Below are 24,427 nucleotides of genomic sequence, written 5' to 3' on the forward strand. Positions count from 1 at the left end.
CACTATAACCTTTAATTTACGTTCAAATACGTTCAAATTTTTTCAACTTTCCCTTTCCCGATATTCTAGGACCATTGGTTTGATTCATTCACCCCATGGAAAAACAATCAAAGAGGAAACAAAAACAAACAAGGATTTTACTGTTTTAAAATGTAGAGTTAAGAGAAAGAGTCAAACTTTAGCGTAAAGAGCGGGGCGTTGAGAAGGAAAAGCCCCTTTCATATACGGAGTAATTTCTGTTCGTTTTAAGTTTTAATGTCGCTCCTTACTTTCATTTAAAAAACTTGTTTTTTTTTATTTAATGTCGGTACAGGCCGATATCGCGGAAAGCAGAGGTAACTGTCTTCACTGAACGGGCAATACCAGATTCAGTTTGACTAATCAGTAGAAGGTCATCCGCATAAACCAGATAAGAGCTATCAGATGGTCCTAGTAGGCACGTAGTCGATATATTTGATAATACATCTTCAATACAAGCATTAAAAATATACGGCGAAAGAACTCCCCCTTGTCTTACACCGCAACGAACAGGGATATGACCAAAATAAGAATTATTTAATGACTTAAGGCAAAGGTAAGAATGGGAGTACCAAAAACGAAGCACGTGAATTACCGACTGATCTACTCCTCTCTGGCATAGTGCTGTCCATGCTTGAATATGACAAACTCTGTCAAATGCTTTAAACAAGTCTAGGGTTGCGAAATGAAGTACGCGACGAGTGCAGTGGGCATCTTTTAATAAAGAAGTAAAAGCACAGTGAAGATGCTGACAGCCTAGCCCAGATCTGAAACCAAATTGATTATCATAATTTAGAGCAAGCTTAGTGATATAAGGTAGTAGGAGGTGTTCAAAAAGCTTGCTAAGAGTACAAGCTTCCTTTATGGGCCTATAAGAACTACAAGAAACCGAGTCTTTTCCTTTCTTTAGAAGTGACGTAACGCTACCGCATAAGAACGAGTCGGGCACACACAAACTACTAAAACACATTTGAAAAAAAGATTTGGAGATGAGATACCAGTTCAAAAGAATTGGGAACAAGATTCGAAAGAATAATCCCATCAATATCCAAAGATTTTTATTTTAAATCCTTAATACCTTTAACAATAGCCCACTTTTCAACTGGAGTCACATATCTCTGACATAAACGTGACGGCAAATTTTTTTCGAGCAAACGTGAGAAACACTTGCACTACATAGTTAACTTTCGAAAATATTTTTGAATAATATTCGATCCAAGATGGACCAGGTATAATATCACAAGAACTTGCATCCGGAAACTTGGCAGAATTTGTCACTTTTCGCCACTCACTAATATATTTCGGAAAAGTTTCACCAGAGTAACGAACGGCACGAAGATGGCGTTTATATTCGAGTTTCGTCTTTTGTTTTAGATCAAACACAGTGCCCCGAGAAGGTCGACCACAGGCAGACCAGATTCTTAACCAGAATTTGGCCTTATTCTTGACTTTTTTTTTAGCAAAGGATCACACTTCCAAATTGGTTTTTAAACCCCTCATATAAATAATAAAAATATACGAATATAGAAGTTCGTTAAATAAGATAATTTGTAAGTTACATATATTTTTTATTAATAAAAACGTTCGTTAAAAATTAAAAATTCTAATTGCCCTTTTAAGTAACCGAAAAATTGAGGTCAACTAGGCCTCCTCACCCACCCTATTTCTCAAAATCGTCTGATCAAAACTAAGAGAAAGCCATTTAGCAAAAAAAATTAATACGCCAATTGCGTTTTAATTATTCATTTGTATTTCAATGAGTCAATTCTAGAGTTTCTGGCGCGATGATGCCAAAAGGCACGTGAAGGGGGGATATGTACTATACAATATTCACCTTCTCCGAAAGCTTATTTATTCTATACTACTAGCCTATTTACTACTACTAGCCTATACTACTAGCCTATTTATTCTATACTACTGTATTCCTACTAGCTTTATATTGCAAAATACTCGTTTGGCATCAGGACTCAGTTAGCTGTTGTTCAACCTCGTACATTTGTCAGTAGAGAGTATTGGCTAAGAGTTTGCAACACAGAGTGATTTATGGGCGGATAAGGGGCTTACATCTCCCCAAAACTCTTGAATTTCTCGGTAATCCCTTTCAAATTTTCAAACAGAATTTGCTTTATCATTATTATCCCATCCAAAAATACGTATTCTTCAATCTCCCCCAAGTACAAAATCTATGGTCGGGTTAGTGAGGTAGATAGATTCATCTCCAAATGTAAAATACATGGATATGGTTAAAAGCAATGGATTAATTGTCTATGTCAAAAGTTTTTAGAAAGATTCAATTTTTTCTTGTTTAAATTTTTTCCTTTTATTATGTTCAAGAGCCTTAGATTTTGCTATAGCCTTAATTTTGAGCCTTAAGTAGAAGCCATCCCGAGAAAGCAGTTTTCAAACACTGAAAAAAAGTTTCAAGTGTTTATTTCAAAAGTTTCAATATCATTGTTTTTAGTAGTTTTCGGGCATTGCTGCAAGTAAACGAAGGCGTATAAATCTTCTTCACCAAGTCTCCATTGGTAGATATTTTAGTGGTTTAAGGATGGGGCTTAAACGGCCAAATTATACCCATAATCGTGGGGGCAAACCCTGCAAAAAGGCTTCAAATGAACGTTGTAAGCCCATACACAATCTACTTTTACTAAGTGATAATAAGAATGTATTTTTAACGCGCTCAAACTGCAAAATACAAGGGGAATGCTTGAAAAAAAGAAACAACAAACAAAAAGAGAAAAAAACAGCATTACCATAAAAAACTGTATTTGATCTTTCGAATGACGCCGAAATATCCGTAACACCGCATTCACTAACCGTTAAATAAACACTGAAGTGACGCTGAAATATCCCTACTGAAACTGAAACTGATCCGTACTTTTAAACTGAAAGTAAGGAGCAATATCAAAGCTTACAACTAGAAGAAAATATTGCGCGTTTAGGACTTATACGGCTAAAACATACCCGTAAATATGGGGGAGGATGAACCCTGAAAAAAAAAGCTTCAAATGAACGTTATAAGTCCATACACACTCAATTTTTATTAAATGATATTATTAATCTTTTTTTAATGCGCTACAAAACGACAATACACAAGGGGAATGCTAGAAAAAAAAGACTCAACAAGTAAAAAGAAAAAACAGCATTACCATCTAAAACTGTGTTTGATCTTTTGAATGACGCTGAAATATCCGTTTTCAATTAAATGAAAAATAAGTTTTTTCAACTAAAAGTAAGAAATATCAAAGTTTAAAACTAAAAGAAAATATTGCTTATATAAGAGGGCTGCTCTCGCCTAAATACCTCCCTCTTTACGCTAAAGTTTTTTTTATAACATTTAAAAAAACCTGTTATTCTAATTAAACGGCCCACGAGTATCAAGAGTCGTTCGTAAGAAATTTGGACAAAAATAAAACTTTACGGTAAAGAGCGGGGTATTGAGGAGAGGATGGCCCCCCTCATATGTGTAATAATTTCTGTTCGTTTTGCGTTTGACGTTGCTCCTTCTTTCAGTTGAAATTTTTTTTTTAATTCAATTTCTGATCGCTTTTGAATAGAGTATTTTGAAAATTCATTCTCATGTATAATACCATCCCCTGTCACCAGGAACATTACTTTCAGACACTTCCATTTTAACTTAAAATTACCCCGAAAAATTTCCTAGGGCCCGTTTCTAGATGAAATTTTGTCTTAGCACACTTTCATTTGAAAAAAACTTTCATTTAAAAAGATTATTTTAAAATCACCTCGAAAAAATTCGCCTCTGTGGAAAATTTTACCGCATATAACCAACTCCCAAGTAGAAAGTTGCTCCCACAAAAAATTCTCTTTGGCAAATTTATCCCGTGGGAAACTCCCCCACGGTAAATTTCTCCAGTAAAAAGTCCTCCCTCGTGCCAAAATATACTCTAAACGCCTCCAACCCGGTAAATGTTTTCCCCATGACAATTCACCTTAAAATCTTCAAATGTAAAATTGAGTCGGCAAAGCAAAAGTATGAATACAAAAAAAAAGAAAAGGAAGTATAAGAATTTTGGCAAATTTCTAAAGCGCAAAACTTTCACTCGAAAGCTCATCCCAAGCCAGTGGCGAATCCAGGGTGGGCGTGCCCCCTTTGGCGAGGCGTTCGCCAACGCCTCGCTCTTTACGCTAAATTTTTTTACTGTTTTAAAAAGTAGAGCTAAGAGAAAGAGTCAAACTTTAGCGTAAAGAGCGGGGCGTTGATGAGGTTGATGAGGAAGCAGCCCCTTTCATGTACGAAGTAATTTCTGTTTGTTTTAAGTTTTAATGTTGCTCCTTACTTTTCCTTAAAAAAACTGTTTTTTTATTGAATTACCACAAAAGCCAGCTGAGAGGTGAAAATCTTTATTTCATAATCACAAGGAAGGTAAATTTAAAATCCTAACTTCTTTAGGCTGTCGAAATGATATTTCGGGATTTTGATTTCCCAACGGGGTTAAGAAGCAAAATATTCACTTGTTTTTACTGTCAAAAATTTGTTTTCGAGTCTTGCTTTGGCAGTGGTGCGAATAAATTGATATCTTTACTTTTTTTGGTTTTTTGGGTTTGATTTTTTTTGCAAAACAGGGTGGTTTTTACAACAGTGTTGTTTTTTTGGGGATTTATATAATAGAAAGTAAATGTATGAGGAGACAAAATTATTAATTTAAGTTTTAGATTTTGATAAGTAAATGGTGGGCACTTTACTGCCTATTTTTTACGCTAAAGGTTAACTCTTTCTCACAACTCTATTTTTTAAATCTATAAAAACTTTAGCATAAAGAGCGATGCGTTGAGGAGGGGACAACCCTTTTAATATACGGATAATTTTTGCTTTAAACTTTAATGTCGCTCCTTACTTGCAGGTAAAAACTTGTTTTTTTTTTAAATTTAATTTCTGAATGTTTTTAATTAATGCATGTTTTGATTATGACTCACCGCACATGAATAATTAAAACGAAATTTGCACAATTTTTTTTTTTTCTTTTTTTTTTGGCTAAATGGCTATCTCATAGTTTTGATCGGACGATTATGATAAAAAAAAGGGGTGGACGAGGAGGCCTAGCTACGCTCCGATTTTCGGTTACTTAAAAAGGCAACTAGAGCTTTTTTTTACGAACGTTTTTATTAGTAATAAATATACATAACTTATGAATTAACTTAAGTAACTTAATTCTATATTTGTATATTTTTATTACGTATATGAAGGGGCTCTCCTCCTCGTCAATACCTCAATGTTTACACTAAAGCTTCCATATGGTTCCAATTCTTTAAGAATGACCCTGAATCACAAAGGCTGTTGAATAAATAGTTGAAGTTTCTAAGAATATTTTAGCGTAAAGAGTGAGGTATTGTGGAGGGAACGATCCCCCTTATATACGTCATCATTTATGTTCGTTTTAGGTTCTAATTATGCTCCTTACTTCCACTAGAAAAAACTTTTCTTTTATTTATTTTCTCTTTGTTTGTTTTTTTAAATAATGCTAGAAAATCCTGTAGCCCCTTCATGGAAATTTTCTCCCCTCATGATAAATTTCTTGATGGAAAGATCCTCCCACGCAACCCCTTCCCCTGATCCTCCTTTAACGTCAAAAAGTTTCCCTGAAAGTTTGTAACTGGCAGCCCCTCCCCCGGAGACTGTAGGGGATTAATGCAACCCGAAAGACATAATTATTAGTTTTTTTTACTATAGTGAACAAAATGGCTATCTCAAAATTTTGACCAAGTGAATTTTGGAAAAAATGAGCGTGAGAGTGTCCTAAGTGTCCTCTAATTTTTTGGTCACTTGAAAAAGGCACTAGAACTTCTAATTTCCGTTAGAATGAGCCCTCTCTAGGACCACTGGGTCGATACGATTACCCCTGGGGAAAAAAAACAACAACAAATAAACACACATCCGTGATCTGTCGTCTGGAAATAAATACAAATTCTACATTTTTCTAGATAGGAGCTTGAAACTTCTACAGTAGGGTTTTCTGACACTCTGAATCTGATGGTGTGATTTTTGTTGAGATTCTTTTATTTTTAGCGGGTGTTCCCCCCTATTTTCTAAAATAAGGTAAAAAGAATCGTAAAAATTCAATTCTTTTGATGTAAAAATTGGTATCAAAATTCCATTTGTTACAGTTTTGGTTATTATTCAACCGGGTCGCTCCTTACTACAGTTCGTTACCACGAACTGTTTGATTTTAGGATAAATAGATGAGAAAATACTAACAAAGAGCTCCAAACTAATAGGAGACTATTGATGGGACTAGCCATTATAAACATTCACCGAAAAATTGATGTAGACATCGAGCGTGTAATAAATGGATATGGCGGTTGGGGAAATACAGAAATAAACTTTTTTATTATAAAATTGTGAATTCTTTTACTTAAGCAAAATATATAGAACTTTAAAAAGTGGAATGATATGCTATGTTGTTATGAAAAGTAAAATTTCAATTAGTTAATTTTTGATATTTTGTCAAAGTTGACACTGTTTATTAAAACACTATTTTTAAAAAAGAAGAAATGATTAATTGATGCTTTATTGCCTATACTTAAAACCCTCATTTTAAATACAAATTGTCACAAAGAGCTCATGACCACAAAAGACTATTCAAGACCAATCTTTTTTTTACAATAAAAAGTTTAACTCACTCGCTATAGCGGTCAGAAGTGCAAAGGCAAAAAATCATGCAGAAAATATTAAATACAATATTTTTTTTATACACGATGAACAGATTTTTTTTTTTATTTCGGGGTGGCTTTTATAACTTACTATTTTCGCATTAATTGGTTTATACTATTTTAATTTCAACAGATTCATTCAAACTTTAACCCTCACCAGATTTTAGATTAAATTTACGACCATTTTGACTAGGCTACCTACCTACGATACATAATTGTCGAGGCTCCCTTTAAATTGCAGATATTTCTTTGTTCACAAGTTTATTGAAGTAACCTATTATGGGCCCCTCCCTAAAGAAAATCCTGGATCTGCCCCTGCCCACAGAAAACTTTCCTTCCCATGAGAAATTTCCTTGTGGAAAATCTTCCATCAGAAAATTCACCTTACCCCCCCCCCCCCCCCCACCACTCCAAATAAATGTACGCACTTTCCAATAACAAATATTATGCGTAAACAATGGGCGAGTCATATAGCTGAAAGACCTTTGCCAAGGGCCTTTGGAGGTCATGTTATTATCTATGGCAGAGTTATTGGCCTTTCAACTAATCTGAACAAAACTACTGTCTTCAAATTTTGATAAGAAAACTTTGAGTGAAAGAGGGGGTACATATTTTATTTACAGTTCGTTAACACAAACTGTTTGATATCATGAGTATGGTAAGATCGAGACAAATAAAGTACGTATTTAGGCACCGAAAGTACATCACTCGAATTGATTTTAGTCGCTTCTTTTTCTGATTAGCTTGATTTGATTGGTCCCTCCCCCTCCCCCTTGGTACTCATGACTAATCTGTCTCCCTGATAGCCCCTTTACATTATTAATTGAAAGAAAATTTTTCCACAAAACAAATTGTTCGAAGACAAGTAAAGAACTCAATTATACCAAGAATGTGCAAAAATAGAATAAAATAATATACCAAGCGTAAACTATCCCAAATCAGCATTGATAAATAAATGAAACCCAAAAACGAATAGAATTCACAATAAATAACCGAGTCGAACTCAAAATGACCAGAAATTAGCATGTTCAGGGCTCGAAACACTTATGCTTTCCCAGGGCTAGAACAAAATGTGAACTTTACTGAAAAAACAACAACAAATGAATGTGCATTGTCAGTTTAATATACACATGCTGATATTTATTGCTCAAAATGTTAATAATATTTGACTTATTGAAGTTATAAAAGTGAAAAAATTTAAAATTTATTTTTTGAATAAGGGATTTGTTAAACCAAAACTGGAGACGACAACAGGCGCTTAGAGCATTTAGAGCGTCTAGGGTCATGACTTGATTCCGGTTCTCGCCGAATTGGACAAGAATTGAAACTGTGATTTTGATTTCCTTGGTAATAGTAACTATTGTACAGTTATTGTTGCTAATTCAGTAACTGATCAGCCGCTCCTGTAAATATTCTGTTTCTTATAGGGATTGGCAGTCTTTGCATCCGGACCACTCCCATATCATCATTCTGAGAGAATTTGTTGTTCCTAAATCACCAAATTTGAATGTTTGTTGAAACCATTCTTTTTTTATGTATTTGAACATATGTTCTTTACTCGACAACGGTATGTTTAGTCGGGTTGTACAGTTTCTAAAAAGGGTATTTTCTTCAGAATTTCAGCAAATTTAGGGAAAAGTGGTCAAAACTTATTTTTCGGATTGGGACATTAGAGCTTATTTTTACCATAAATTAAAAAAAAAGTCAGAAAGAGGCAAATTACATGGAAATATAAGAAATCCTGGGAAAGAAAAAAATTAATTACACTGGATAATAAGTTCTGCATTGATATTATTCCACTAATAATGCCTTTAAAATCATATCATCAAGTAAAAATGTAAAACGCGAAATAGCATATTTATGCTAAAGCTCGTTCAATTTATAATAATCTAAATGTATGCCCCTTGCTCTATCACACTCTGTCTGTCTGTGTGTCTGTCTGCCTGTCTGTCTGTCTCTGCATCTGTTTCTGTCTCTCTCTCTCTCTCTCTCTCTCTCTCTCTCTCTCTCTCTCTCTCTCTCTCTCTCTCTCTCTCTCTCTCTCTCTCTCTCTCTCTCTCTCTCTCTCTCTCTCTCTCTCTCTCTCTCTCTCTCTCTCTCTCTCTCTCTCTCTCTTAAACCTAGAAAGAGCAACTTAAAGTAATAACTATAAAATATCGTTAGGAACTTACTCGTGCAAGAATTGAGTGATTTCTTCTTTGAAAATTTCTAAAATTGCAGCCAAACATCCCCCCCCCCTTAAGATAGTAAATAAACGAAAACCTCATAAGTTACCGAAACTAAAAGAAACAGAATCTTAACAACAATGAACATACCAAAGAATCAAATTTTGAAGATCATTTAATATATATATAAATATATAATATATATATATATATATATATATATATATATATATATATATATATATATATATATATATATATATATATATATATACTTTAATTGAATAGTTAAGTTCTAGGGATGGTTAGGGGTTAGGTTAAATTAGGTTAGGTATTTAATATGATAGGTTCTGGGTGGCCAGCTTTCCATGTTCCTTTGTTGTAGTTTCTATATCTTTGTTTCTAAAGTACTATATTTACACAGTATTTTGGCTATTATGATTATGATAATATTAATGCCATTAGGATTAACCTAACTTCACATCTTGGGTGTTTTCTATTTTACGAGCAATTACCAAATATCCCATGGAAAATACCCCCTTCCCTGCGAAACATTCCTTTCGGATGATTCCGAATGTAGAAAAGAATTGTTTGCTTCTGCAAAAAAGTTAGTAAACTCGTTTTTTTTTCTTAGAAGAACGCTTTTCTTGAGTAGACGCCATTCCACCCTTTCGGTAGCAATGTTTTTCAAACAAAAGAAAAAATGTTCTTACGCCACAGTTAGCAAGTGGAAAGATGAATATATTAAGGAAATTTTCGCAGCATTCCTCTAAGGTCTGAGCTCCTGCGACAATGAAATGTTCCCTGCCTAAAAGATGCAAATATCCTAGTGAACCCACATGTTTGACCCACCGATTCGGCTTGTTTAGTCCTAGATTGCCTAAAATTCACTTTGGCAGAGACCGTAATACTTCCGGGCCATCACTGATGTTGTTTTCAATAATTTAATATTTACTATGAAAATACTCATAATATTTCAATATTGCTACTACAACAACTAACAATTCACCACATTACAAACCCGCCTGATGTCAACACAGCTACGCACGTGCCTCCTCCATCCCAATCTATTTAAAGCCTCCCGAGAATAGATTTTCCCAGGAAGTTACCATTTCCTTTAATTCTTTCCTTTTGACATCCTCCCATTATAACCGCGGACAACCTGCTTTACGTTTAGCCCTATACGGTCGGCTGAAAAGGAGAATCTTTGGCAATATGTCATACTTCATCCGCAGAATGTGCCCTAGCCATCTCAACCTTTCTTTCCTTATAGCCCTAGGAAGGGGATTTGGCCCACACTTTTTCTACAATCTACAGTTTGAAATAAGGTCATCCAACTAGGTACCCAGAAGAATCCATAGGTAGTTTCTCTGGAAAACATCTAGCAAATCTTCCAACTTCCAGTTTTCAACCAATTGAGCCTTCTCTAAAGTTTCCTCAACCCTCCCTTCCATAAAAATCTTAAATGCGTACGGAGCACAACCTACAATTCTTGCCCTCAGGCTCTGAAGGTTTGTTCCAGCCCTAAGAGCCATGTTATATGATATTTGGACTGTTTAAAATAAAATGGCTATCTCTAAATTTCTATTAGATGCATTTCAAGACAATACAACGTGTGTGTGTGTGGGGGGGGGGGTAGCTGCCCTCCGACCACTTTGACTCTTAAAAAGGGCACTAGAGCCTATAATTACCAAACAGGTGAGCCACCTCCGAAGTTTATATGATCGTCCTTTCTATATAAACCTTAAATGCCCCCGGGGCATAACATATAATCCTTGTCCTGCGGGCCGTAGGGGGTTGTCAAACTCGATGATAGAATCCCCGGACCTTTCTACTACGCTGAACAAAATGGCTACCTCAAAATTTTGATCGGAAGTATTTGGGGAAATTATGGACGAGTGCTGGTGGTCATATGCCCTTCTTTCACTATTGACTACTAAATAGTTCACTAGTCCTTTCAATTTCCAATCGAACAAACCGATTTTGAAGTTTTATGACAACAATTTCTATAAAAAAAAACCTTATATACTCCAAGGGCATAACTTGCAGCCCTTGCCCTGAAGGCTGTGGGGGGGGGTTGTAATTCTCGCAGGTATGTTATCGGACCTTTTAACCAAGCTGAACAAAATAGCCGTATCATAATTTTGATCGCAAGTGTTTGATCAATTGTGGGCGTTGGAAAAGGGGCATTTGCCCTACGATTACTTTTGACTATTAAAAAGGGTACTAGTCCTCTCAATTTCCTATCGAATATGTCGTTTTTGACGTTTATATGACTACGCTTTCTATAAAAATCCCTAATCCCCCAAGGTCTAATTTAAAACCCTTTCCCTGAGGGCTGTGGAGGGGTGTCATCCTTAAAGACATAATTCCCTGACTTTTCAAGTATTTGAAGGAATTGGCTATCTCAAAATCTTTATTGCACGTGTTTGGGGTAAGGATAGGCAGGGGCGGATCCAGGGCGTGCGGGTGCCCCCCTGATGTGGTGGTGAATTTGTGATTGGGACCGCTGGCTCTGGTTCGGGTTCGGACGAAAGCTATTTTTCAAAATTGGTTTTTAATAGTTGACTTTTTTAATTTTTTATTTTTAATTTTTTTTTTGAAAGTTTTTAATTATTAAGACTGTTTCTTTTTGCAAACAAGTTTGAGACAAGGTTTTAGTCACTTTGTACGGTCTTTATTAGACTAATTAAAAAAACAATTTTTTTTTTAAACGAAAATAAGGAGCGACATTAAAACTTAAAACGAACAGAAATTACTCCTTATATCTTCGTTGACAGAATTCCCCTCCCTGTAAAATTGACTGAAGAGGGTTTTTAAAGAGTGCGTAATTCCAAAGCTCCGAAAACCATTCGTTGCTGTTGCTGAAGAAAGCCAGGACACTTTTCACTGAAATTTCTGAAAACCAGAAACGAAGCAAGAAAGACATCTGTATCATTACTGAGGATACGGAAACGCTTTGCATCTGAACTGGAACCAATCTGCCAAATGTAGAAAAGAATTGTCTGCTTCTGCAAAAAAGTTAGTAAACTGTTTTTTTTTCCTTAGAAGAACGCTTTTCTTGAGTAGAAGCCATTCTACACTATTGGTAGCAATGTTTTTCAAACAAAAGAAAAAATGTTCTTACACCACATTTAGCAAGCGGAAAGAGGAGTATATAAAGGAAATCGCCGCAGCATTCCTCTAGGGTCTGAGTTCCTGCGCCAGTGAAATGGTCACTGCCTAAAAGATGCAAATATCCTAGTGAACCCACATGTTTGACCCATCGATTCGGCGTGTTTAGTCCCAGGTTGCCTAAACTTCACTTTGGCAGAGACCGTAATGCTTCCAGGCCATCACTGATGTTGTTTTCTATAATTTAGTATTTGCTATGAAAATATCTATAATATTTCAATATTGCTACTGCAACAACTAATAATTCACCATACTACAAAGCCGCCTGATGCCAACACAGCTACGCATGCGGCTCCTCCATCCCAATCTATTTGAAGCCGCCCGAGAATAGATTTTCCCAGGAAGTTCCCATTTCCTTTAATTCTTTCCTTTTGACATCTTCCCATTACAACCGCAGAGAAACTACTTTCTGTTTAGTCGTAGACGGTTGGCTGAAAATGAGAATCTATGGCAATCTGTAATCCTTCATCCGCAGAATGTGCCCTAGCCATCTCAACCTTTCTCTCATTATAGCCCTAGGAAGAGAATTTGAACCACACTTTTTCTACATGCTACAGTTTAAAATAAGGTCATTCAACTAGGTACCCAGAAGAATCAAAGGTAGTTTCTCTGGAAAACATCTAGCAAATCTTCCAACTTCCAATTTTCAACCAATTGAGCGTTCTCTAAAGTTTCTACAACCCTCCCTTCCATAAAAACCTTAAATGCGTACGGAGCACAACCCACAATTCTTGCCCTCAGGCTCTGGAGGTTTGTTCCAACCCTAAGAGCGATGTTATATGATATGTTATATGATTAAACTGTTTAAAACAAAATGACTATCTCTAAATTTCCCATTAGATGTATTTCAAGATAATACAACGTGTGTGGGGGGGGTAGCTGCCCTCCGACCACTGACTCTTAAAAAGGGTACTAGAACCTTTAATTACCAATCAGGTGAGCCACCTCCGAAGTTTTTATGACCTTCCTTTCTATATCAACCTTAAATGCCAACGTGGTATAATGTATAATCCTTGTCCGTATAATATAGGGATTATACGTTATAATTCAAGGATTATAACGTATAATCCTTGTAGCTTTCAAGCTGAAAATAGCTTGAAAGCTATTTTTTCGTAATTGGTATTTAATATTTGGGTTTTTAATAAGTTTTTAATTATTAAGACTATTTCTTTTTGCAAACAAGTTTGGGACAAGTTTTTAGTCACTTTTTGTGGTCTCTATTAGAATTTACTAATTTCGCATACCGCCAAAAAGTATTTAATTAAACTTAATATTATCAAGGAAATCTGTACGCATTACCACAAAAGCCAACTGGGAGGCAAAAATCTTCATTTCGTAATAACAAGGAGGTGAAATTTAAGATCCTAGCTTCTTTAGGCTGTCAAAATTATATTTCAGCATTGTTGTTTCTTAGGAAGTTTGTACAATAGAAAATAAATGTCTGAAAAGTGCAAAAATTATTAATTTAACGATTTTGGTGAAGAAATGGTGGCCACTTTACTGCCTATTTTCATCTAATTAAAGCTCTGCAATATATAACATATAACCTCCTCTGTTTATCCTAAAACACTAAAATAAAGCCCAATTATTTAGAACTTTAATAAAAGTTCGTGTAATCATTTAAGAAAAATAAATTTTCGAAAAATTATTTATAAAAGAAGGCAATTAACTGTTTTTCAATTTTTTTATTATTTAGATGCTATAGATGGTTATCTGAATTTTCAGTTTAAATCAGTGGAATGGCATCGATTTTTTTTCAAATATTTACTAATAGAATGTTGATAAAAAGTGGTGATTCACACAACTTGAGTTACCCAAGGAAACAGAATGTAACTACAATATTACTTCAGAATTTTTCACCTTCTCAATACCAACCAGTCACACAATATAGTTATGTTTTATTTAAGGATTAAACATATTGTCAATAAAATTACCTTAACTGCTATATATACCGCTGAGGATTTTTATACTTATTTTGATACATACCATCCAATCATATTTCCGTGATTAGATGTTTGTAAGTCAAAATTTTTACTGGAAAATTCTCTTACTTAACGTGAAATCTGAGTTAAAATTTCAAATTTTTATTTTGGTGCTCAACACACGTATCGAGATATAAATGTTAGAATTAAATATATGAAAATCTAAAGATTAAAAAAAATAAAATAGAAATTTACCACAGCTAGAAACCCTGAGAATTCAAAATCACCAATCCATACCTATCAAATACAAAAATAACAAGCATATAATTATTTGTTTTTTAAGTAGCATTTCGAATTATATAATTAGTTTAAAGCAAATATATACATGCTTAATTAGATATAATAACTTTCTGACGAATTTGGTCTTGAATTGAATATTTTAGGATGAATAGAAGAAGAAATAGTAACGAAGAGCTCTAAATTGACAGATCTCTAGAATAACAGGACTAACCATTATAAAAATTCACCAAAATATTGAGGTAGGCATCGACCGTGTAATAAATAGATATGGCGGGAGGGCAAATAGAAAAATAGACTTTTTCTTATAAAAATGTGAATTCTGTAATTTAAGTGAAATATAACGGAATTGAAAACGTGTAAAGATAGGCCTCGTTGTTATGAAAGGTAAAATTTTGATTAGTCAATTTTTGAGATTTCGTCAAAGTTGACACTGTTTATTAGAACATTATTTAAAAAAAGAAAAAGTGATTAATTATTGCTTTATTGCCTCTACTCAAAACCCTCGTTTTAAATGTTTTCTATGCATTTCTATCTATTCGTTCTGTTTTTCTTGTTACATTCCTAAAACAACTAGTATTTAATATTTAATATAACTTTTACGAATATACAAGTTGCGTCTTTATCCTCATTTTCTACTCTTCATTACTATCATAGCTACTAAGCGATGCCTTAAAGTTAGGTGACATGCTAAATGGTTTAACCTATGTAAATGGTCACAAAGAATGCATGACCTCAAAAGATGTTTCAAGATCATTTTTTTGACAATAAAAAGCTTTGCTCACTCGTCAGTGGTCAGAAATGCAAAGGCAAAAAATTATGCAGAAAATATTAAATAGAATTTTTTTATAGATGGTGAAAAGATTTTTTATTTTTTTTTATGGTGGGAGGGTTTTTATAACTTATTATTGTCATTTTTATTGTCTTGTTTTTTTTAAATACAAAATTCTCTATACTGTTTTCCTTTTTTCTCTGCTGAACTTTTTGGAATATTACCCCGAATTGTTGTGAATTGACGTGTTTCGAAAATTTGGCTTAAGATAGTTTTTCAAGTTCTCTTTTTTTAGTGTTGAAATATCTTCTGCTCAGAAGATAAAAACTGCTGACATCTCCCTGGTGATATTAAGAGGAAAGATTTTTTTCCAAAAACAATATACGATCTTTCCAGGTAGATTAACCAAAAAAGGACCAAATATGATCATATTCATATGATAATAGTCAAATAACATTACCTAGAAGTTGAATTGGTTCTATTTCCACAAGTTCCACCGCCATCAATCGTCTTGTAGAATCAGAATACAGTAAAATATTAGACTGTAAAATAATTGGCTATAAACACGTGTGCACATAGGAGGGTTGAACGAAAAATATGTGAATGGTGATCAAATTCCGAGTTGGCTAAATTTCTATACATGCTTGCACCATGGTACGAAGAGCTAATACGTTCCATATAGCTAAATACAATAAATATTACAATTAATATTACGTTCCAAAAGAGTTAAATACAAAAGTGATTTACAAAATAAAAATACTTCACCCATTATCAAGAATGGCGTAATAAGTATCCAAACATATTCAGTATGATCGCCCTTAGAAAAAAAAATTCCCACTATCGTGTCCAAATTAGATCAAACTTCAAAGTATTTCAATAATTTCAGTAGGTTAATATCCCCAACCAAAAAATACAGGGCCATTTTCGATGACGGGGAAACATATCTACAACAAAAATGTATTCGGAAAAACAAAGATGATAAAAAAAATAAGATTTTGATACGAAGAGCTAATATGCTTCAAATAGCTAAATACTATAAATATTAGCTAAATATAGGTATATATATATAGTATGTATATATAGCTATATTTAGCCAATTAGCTAAATATTAATAAATAGATAAATATGTTCCAAAAAAGTTAAATACAAAAGTGATTTACAAAATAAAAATACTTCACCCATTATCTAGAATGATGTAATAAATATCAAAACATATTCAATTGGATCGACCTTAGAAAAAAACATTTCCCACAGTCTTGTCTAAATTAGATCAAACTTCAAAGTATAAGAATTTCGGTAGGTTAATATCCCCGGCCAAAACATAAGGAGCCATTTTCGATGACAAGGAAACATATTTACAACAAAATATAATCGAAAAAATAAAGATGTAGAATAAAAAATTTGTCAGCTGCTGGGAACCGTTACCAGCGCACACCGTCCTTACTCCGATTCGGTCTCTATGGAGACGATACAGATCGGTAGCCAGCACCACTTCGCCAAGCTGACACGTCAATACATAATATTTTGCAATAAGTTGATTTAAGTTTAAGGGACTTTCTCGCAGGTATATGGATTATTTCAAATGACTTGGTTAAAAAATAACTGATGGATTTTGTGACGCAAGATAAAAATACTTTTATAATATTTTTAAAATATTTTTTAAATATAACATTTTAATAAATGGATTGTTGTCTAAGGGATTTTTCGCAGGTATTTAGATTATTTCAAATGACTTATTTAAAAAATAATGGATGGATTAGCGACGCAAGATAAGGAAATGAAAAGTTTCTCTTTCATTTTCTTTGCATCAATATCCATCTTTGGTTCCAGAATTTCAAGACTTTTATCCCGAGATTTTTGTTGTTGTTTCACTGTCAAATAAAAGGATATGTCCATATTGAACTCTTATTTATAAGTCCTGGCAAAGTGATGTGGACTTCGAAAATGTTGAAATAAAATCTTTGCATGAGATTAAAAGAAACTCCTTACTAAAATATCAAAGAATAATATTTTCATTTGATGTCCAATTACTTTGTGTACATATGAACAAATAGGGGAAATTTACGAAAAGTAATGCAACGTTAAATTTTATTGTTCCTAAACTGGAGTAAATACCATCATTATAAATATAATCGGTATCTGAATGATCAGAAAAACTATGTAATATTCAACTCTGCTTTAAAAAAAAATGTTAGCCCTATACGGTCGGCTTAAAAGGAGAATCTTTGGCAATATGTCATGCTTCATCCGCAGAATGTGCCCTAGCCATCTCAACCTTTCTTTCCTTATAGCCCTAGGATTGGATTTGGCCCACACTTTTTCTACAATCTACAGTTTGAAATAAGGTCATTCAACTAGGTACCCAGAAGAATCCATAGGTAGTTTCTCTGGAAAACATCTAGCAAATCATCCAACTTCCAATTTTCAAACAATTGAGCCTTCTCTAAAGTTTCTTCAACCCTCCCTTCCATAAAAACCTTATATGCGCACGGACCACAACCTATAATTCTTGCCCTCAGGCTCTGAAGGTTTGTTCCAGCCCTAAGAGCCATGTTATATGATATTTGGACTGTTTAAAATAAAATGGTTATCTCTAAATTTCTATTATATGTATTTCAAGACAATACAACGTGTGTGTGTGGGGGGGGGGGTTAGCTGCCCTCCGACCACTTTGACTCTTAAAAAGGGCACTAGAGCCTCTAATTACCAAACAGGTGAGCCACCTCTGAAGTTTATATGATCGTCCTTTCTATATAAACCTTAAATACCCCCGGGGCATAACATATAATCCTTGTCCTGCGGGCCGTAGGGGGTTGTCAAACTCGATGATAGAATCCTCGGACCTTCCGACTACGCTGAATAAAATGGCTATCTCAAAATTTTGATCGGACTTATTTGGGGAAATTATGGACGTGTGCTGGTGGTCATTTGCCATTCTTTCACTATTGACTACTAAAGAGTTCACTAGTTCTTTCAATTTCAAATCGAACGAACCCATTTTGAAGTTTTTATGACAACACTTTCTATAAAAAAGCTTACATACTCCAAGGGCATAACTTGCAGCCCTTGCCCTGAAGGCTTTGGGGGGGGGGGAGTTGTAATTCTCGAAGGTATGTTACCGGACCTTTTAACCAAGCTGAACAAAATAGCCGTATCAAAATTTTGATCGCAAGTGTTTGATAAATTGTGGGCGTTGGAAGAGGGGCATTTGCCCTACGATTACTTTTGACTATTAAAAAGGGCACTAGTCCTCTCAATTTCCTATCGAATATGCCGTTTTTGACGTTTATATGACTGCGCTTTATATAAAAACCCCTAATCCCCCAAGGCCTAATTTACAACCCTTTCCCTGAGGGCTATGGAGGGGTGTCATCCTTAAGGACATAATTCCCAGACTTTTCAAGTATTTAGAGAAATTGGCTATCTCAAAATCTTTATTGCCTATTAAGCTATTTTTTCGTAATTGGTTTTTAATATTTGGGTTTTTAATAAGTTTTTAATTATTAAGAGTGTTTCTTTTTGCAAACAAGTTTGAGACAAGTTTTTAGTCACTTTTTGCGGTCTCTATTAGAATTTACTAATTTCGCATACCGCCAAAAATTATTTAATTAAATTTAATATTATTAAGGAAATCTGTACGCATTACCACAAAAGCCAACTGGGAGGCAAAAATCTTCATTTCGTAATAACAAGGAGGTGAAATTTAAGATCCTAGCTTCTTTAGGCTGTTAAAATTATATTTCAGCATTGTTGTTTCTTAGGAAGTTTGTACAATAGAAAATAAATGTATGAAAAGTGCAAAAATTATTAATTTAACGATTTTGGTGAGGAAATGGTGGCCACTTTACTGCATATTTTCATCTAATTAAAGCTCTGCAATATATAACATATAACCTCCTCTGTTTATCCTAAAACACTAAAATAAAGCCCAAATTATTTAGATTTTTAATAAAAGTTCGTGCAATCATTAAAGAAAAATAAATTTCCGAAAAATTATTTATAAAAGAAGGCAATTAACTATTTTTCAATTTTTTATTTATTTAGATGTTATAGATGGTTATCTGAATTTTCAGTTTAAATAAGTAAAATGGCATCGATTTTTTTCAAACATTTACTAATAGAATGTTAATAAAAAGTGGTGATTCACACAACTTGAGTTACCCAAGGAAACAGAATGTAACTACAATATTACTTCAGAATTTCTCACCTTCTCAATACCAACCAGTCACACAATATAGTTATGTTTTATTTAAGGGTTACATATATTGTCAATAAAATTACCTTAACTGCTATATATACCGCTGAGGATTTTAATACTTATTTTGATACATATCATCCAATCATATTTCCGTGATTAGTTGTTTGTAAGTCAAAATTTTTACACGAAAATTCTCTTACTTAACGTGAAATCTGAGTTAAAATTTCAAATTTTTATTTTGGTGCTGTTTTTTTATTATTTTTAATTATGAAATAATTTAAATTTTATTATGAAAATCTTAAGATTAAAAAAAAAAAAAGAAATCTACCACAGCTAGAAACCCTGAGAATTTAAAATCACCAATCCATACCTATCAAACACAAAAATAACAAGCATATAATTATTTGTTTTTTAAGTAGCATTTCGATTTATATACTTAGTTTGAAGCAAATATATACATGCATCTTAATTAGATATAATAACTTTCTGACGAATTTGGTCTTGAATTGAATATTTTAGGATGAATAGAAGAAGAAATAGTAACGAAGAGCTCTAAATTGACAGATCTCTAGAATAACAGGACTAACCATTATAAAAATTCACCAAAATATTGAGGTAGGCATCGACCGTGTAATAAATAGATACGGCGGGAGTGCAAATAGAAAAATAGACTTTTTCTTATAAAAGTGTGAATTCTGTAATTTAAGTGAAATATATCGGAATTGAAAACGTGTAAAGATAGGCCTCGTTGTTATGAAAGGTAAAATTTTGATTAGTCAATTTTTGAGATTTCGTCAAAGTTGACACTGTTTATTAGAACATTATTTAAAAAAAGAAAAAGTGATTAATTAATGCTTTATTGCCTCTACTCAATACCCTCGTTTTAAATGTTTTCTATGCATTTCTATCTATTCGTTCTGTTTTTCTTGTTACATTCCTAAAACAACTAGTATTTAATATTTAATATAACTTTTACGAATATACAAGTTGCGTCTTTATCCTCATTTCCTACTCTTCATTACTATCATAGCTACTAAGCGATGCCACAAAGTTAGGCGACATGCTAAATGGTTTAACCTATATAAATGGTCACAAAGAATGCATGACCTCAAAACATGTTTCAAGATCAATTTTTTTTACAATAAAAAGCTTTGCTCACTCGTCAGTGGTCAGAAATGCAAAGGCAAAAAATTATGCAGAAAATATTAAATATAATTTTTTTATAGATGGTGAACAGATTTTTTATTTTTTATGGTGGGATGATTTTTATAACTTATTATTGTCATTTTTATTGTCTTGTTTTTTTTTAACTACAAAATTTTCTACACTGTTTTCCTTTTTTTCTGCTGAACTTTTTGGAATATTACCCCGAATTGTTGTGAATTGACGTGTTTCGAAAATTTGGCTTAAGATAGGTTTTCAAGCTCTTTTTTTTGGAGAGTTGAAATATCTTCTACTCAGAAGGTAAAAACTGCTGACATCTCCCTGGTGATATTAAGAGGAAAGATTGTTTTCCAAAAAGAATATAAGATATTTCCAGGTAGATTAACCTAAAAAGGACCAAATATGATCATATACATATGATAATAGTCAAATAACATTACCTAGAAGTTGAATTTGTTCTATTTCCACAAGTTCCTCCGCCATCAATCGTCTTGTAGAATCAGAATACAGTAAAATATTAGACTGTAAAATAATTGGCTATAAACACGTGTGCACATAGGAGGAATGAACGAAAAATATGTGAATGGTGATCAAATTCCGAGTTGGCTAAATTTCGATACATGCTTGCACCATGGTACGAAGAGCTAATACGTTCCATATAGCTATACACGATAAATATTACAATTAATATTACGTTCCAAGAAAGTTAAATACAAAAGTGATTTACAAAATAAAAATACTTCACCCACTATCAAGAATGGCGTAATAAGTATCCAAACATATTTCAGTATGATTGCCCTTAGAAAAAACAATTCCCACTATCGTGTCCAAATTAGATCAAACTTCAAAGCATAATAATTTCAGCAGGTTACTATCCCCACCCAAAAAATACGGGGCCATTTTCAATGACGAGGAAACATATCTACAACAAAAATTTATTCGGAAAAACAAAGATGATAAAAAAAAATAAGATTTTGATACGAAGAGCTAATATGTTTCAAATAGCTAAATACTATAAATATTAGCTAAATATAGGCAATATGTATATATAGCTATATTTAGCCAATTAGCTAAATATTAATAAATAGATAAATATGTTCCAAAAAAGTTAAATACAAAAGCGATTTACAAAATAAAAATACTTCACCCATTATCTAGAATGATGTAATAAATATCAAAACATATTCAATAGGATCGACCTTAGAAAAAAAAAACAATTCCCACAGTCGTGTCTAAATTACATCAAACTTCAAAGTATAAGAATTTCGGTAGGTTAATATCCCCGGCCAAAACATAAGGAGCCATTTTAGATGACGAGGAAACATATTTACAACAAAATATAATCGAAAAAATAAAGAGGTAGAATAAAAAATTTTATTCTATATTAGATCAAACTTCAAATTATAAGAATTTCGGTAGGTTAATATCCCCGGCCAAAACATAAGGAGCCATTTTCGATGACGAGGAAACATATTACAACAAAATATAATCGAAAAAATAAAGATGTAGAATAAAATTTTTTATTCTACATTAGATCAAACTTCAAAGTATAAGAATTTCGGTAGGTTAATATCCCCGGCCAAAACATAAGGAGCCATTTTCGATTACGAGGAAACATATTTACAACAAAATATAATCGAAAAAATAAAGATGTAGAATAAAAAATTTTATTCTACATTAGATCAAACTTCAAAGTATAAGAATTTCGGTAGGTTAATATCCCCGGCCAAAACATAAGGAGCCATTTTCGATGACGAGGAAACATATTTACAACAAAATATAATCGAAGAAATAAAGATGTAGAATAAAAATTTTATTCTACATTAGATGAAACTTCAAAGTATAAGAATTTCGGTAGGTTAATATCCCCGGCCAAAACATAAGGAGCCATTTTCGATAACGAGGAAACATATTTACAACAAAATATAATCGAAAAAATAAAGATATAGAATAAAAAATTTTATTCTACATTAGATCAAACTTCAAAGTATAAGAATTTCGGTAGGTTAATTTCCCCGGCCAAAACATAAGGAGCCATTTTCGATGACGAGGAAACATATTTACAACAAAATATAATCGAAAAAATAAAGATGTAGAATAAAAAAATTCATTCTACATTAGATCAAACTTCAAAGTATAAGAATTTCGGTAGGTTAATATCCCCGGCCAAAACATAAGGAGCCATTTTCGATGACGAGGAAACATATTTACAACAAAATATAATCGAAAAAATAAAGATGTAGAATAAAAAATTTGTCAGCTGCTCTGAACCGTTGCCAGCGCACACCGTCCTTACTCCGATTCGGTGTCTATGGAGACGATACAGATCGGAAGCCAGCATCACTTCGCCAAGCTGACACGTCAATACATAATATTTTGCAATAAGTTGATTTTTGTTTAAGGGATTTTTTCGCAGGTATATGGATTATTTCAAATGACTTGTTTAAAAAATAACTGATGGATTTTGTGACGCAAGATAATAATACTTTTATAATATTTTCAAAATTTTAAATATAACATTTTGCAATAAGTGAATTGTTGTCTAAGGGATTTTTCGCAGGTATGTAGATTATTTCAAATGACTTATTTAAAAAATAATTGATGCATTTGTGACACAAGATAAGGAAATGAAAGGTTTCTCTTTCATTTTCTTTGCGTCAATATCCATCTTTGGTTCCAGAATTTCAAGACTTTTATCCCGAGATTAAATAAAAAAAAACAAGTTTTTTTAACTGAAAGTAAGGAGCGACATTAAAACTTAAAACGAACAAAAATTACTTCGTATATGAAAGAGGCTGCTTCCTCATCAACGCCCCGCGCTTTACGCTAAAGTTTGACTCATTCTCTCAATTCTTCTTTTTAAAACAGTAAAAAACTTTAGCGTAAAGAGCGGGGCGTTGATGAGGAAGCAGCTTCTTTCAAATACGAAGTAATTTCTGTTCGTTTTAAGTTTTAATGTCACTCCTTACTTTCAGTAAAAAAAAACTTGTTTTTTTATTTAATTCCTGAACGTTTTTGAATCAATGCATGTTTTGATTTTGGCTCTCCGCAGAGGAATAATTAAAACGAAATTTGCATTTTTTTTTTTTTTTTTGGCTAAATGGCTTTCTCATAATTTTGATAAAATGATTTTGAGAAAAAAAGAGCCGGGGAGGAAGCCTAGCTGCCCTCCGATTTTTTGGTTAATTAAAAAGGCAACTAGAACTTTTAATTTTTTACGAATATTTTTATTAGTAAAAGATTTACGTAACTTATAAGTTAGCTTACGTAAAGAACTTTTGTATTCTCATATTTTTATTACATACTAGCTGTTGGGGTGGCGCTTCGCGCCACCCCAACACCTAGTTGGTGGGGGCGCTTTGCGCCCCCCCCAAGCCCCCCCGCGCGCGTAAGTCGTTACGCGCCATAATAGTTACGCGCCATTGTAGTTGTGTCCCTATGTCCCACCTGTGAATATAGATATATATATATATATATGGTTTTAACTACGTAAAACTTGCGAATATACAACATTCTTTGCTGTCCCATTGTCTTTGCATATAAATAGATTGTCAGGTTTACCGACTCTTGAACATGCAACATATAATGGTCCATGGGAAAACAATCTGTATTCAGATCTATACCTCATGATTCTAATGATTGCCCTTGAGCTTTGTTGATGGTGATTGCTAATCGACCATTCCCTGTCCCGGTGTCCCGGTCGTCATTTACATCCCCCTGTTTCCCCCGGTGTCCCCGTTGTAGTTGTGTCCCTGTGTCCCGGTCGTCATTTATATTCCCTGTGTCCCGGGTCCCGGTCATCATTTGTATCCCGGTGTCCCGGTCTGTATATACATTCGTTTTTTAGTTTTGTTTTTCTCCTTTATTTTTTTCCTTTTTTTTTCTTTTTTAGCTTATTTAGATTTTTAGATTTTTTAGTTTTTTTTATTAGTTTTTAGTTTTTATTTCTTTTTAGTTTTTTTGTCCCGGTCGTCATTTATATCCCCCTGTTTCCCCCGGTGTCCCCGTTGTAGTTGTGTCCCTGTGTCCCGGTCGTTATTTATAT

At 33.4% G+C, this 24,427-nt stretch overlaps 1 long non-coding RNA gene across 1 annotated transcript; it reads right to left on the reverse strand.

Annotated features, from left to right (window-relative positions):
* Positions 1-10,931: 10,931 nt before the first annotated feature.
* Positions 10,932-21,260, reverse strand: LOC136042194 (uncharacterized). Its single transcript, XR_010621196.1, has 3 exons — positions 20,823-21,260; positions 15,481-15,702; positions 10,932-11,866 (listed from the first exon to the last, which is right to left on the reverse strand). It is a non-coding gene; the product is annotated as an uncharacterized LOC136042194 (long non-coding RNA).
* Between the last annotated feature and the right edge of the window lie 3,167 nt (positions 21,261-24,427).

This window comes from Artemia franciscana, unplaced genomic scaffold (genome assembly GCF_032884065.1).
Source record: "Artemia franciscana unplaced genomic scaffold, ASM3288406v1 PGA_scaffold_74, whole genome shotgun sequence".
NCBI classification, from domain to species: Eukaryota; Metazoa; Arthropoda; class Branchiopoda; order Anostraca; family Artemiidae; genus Artemia; species Artemia franciscana.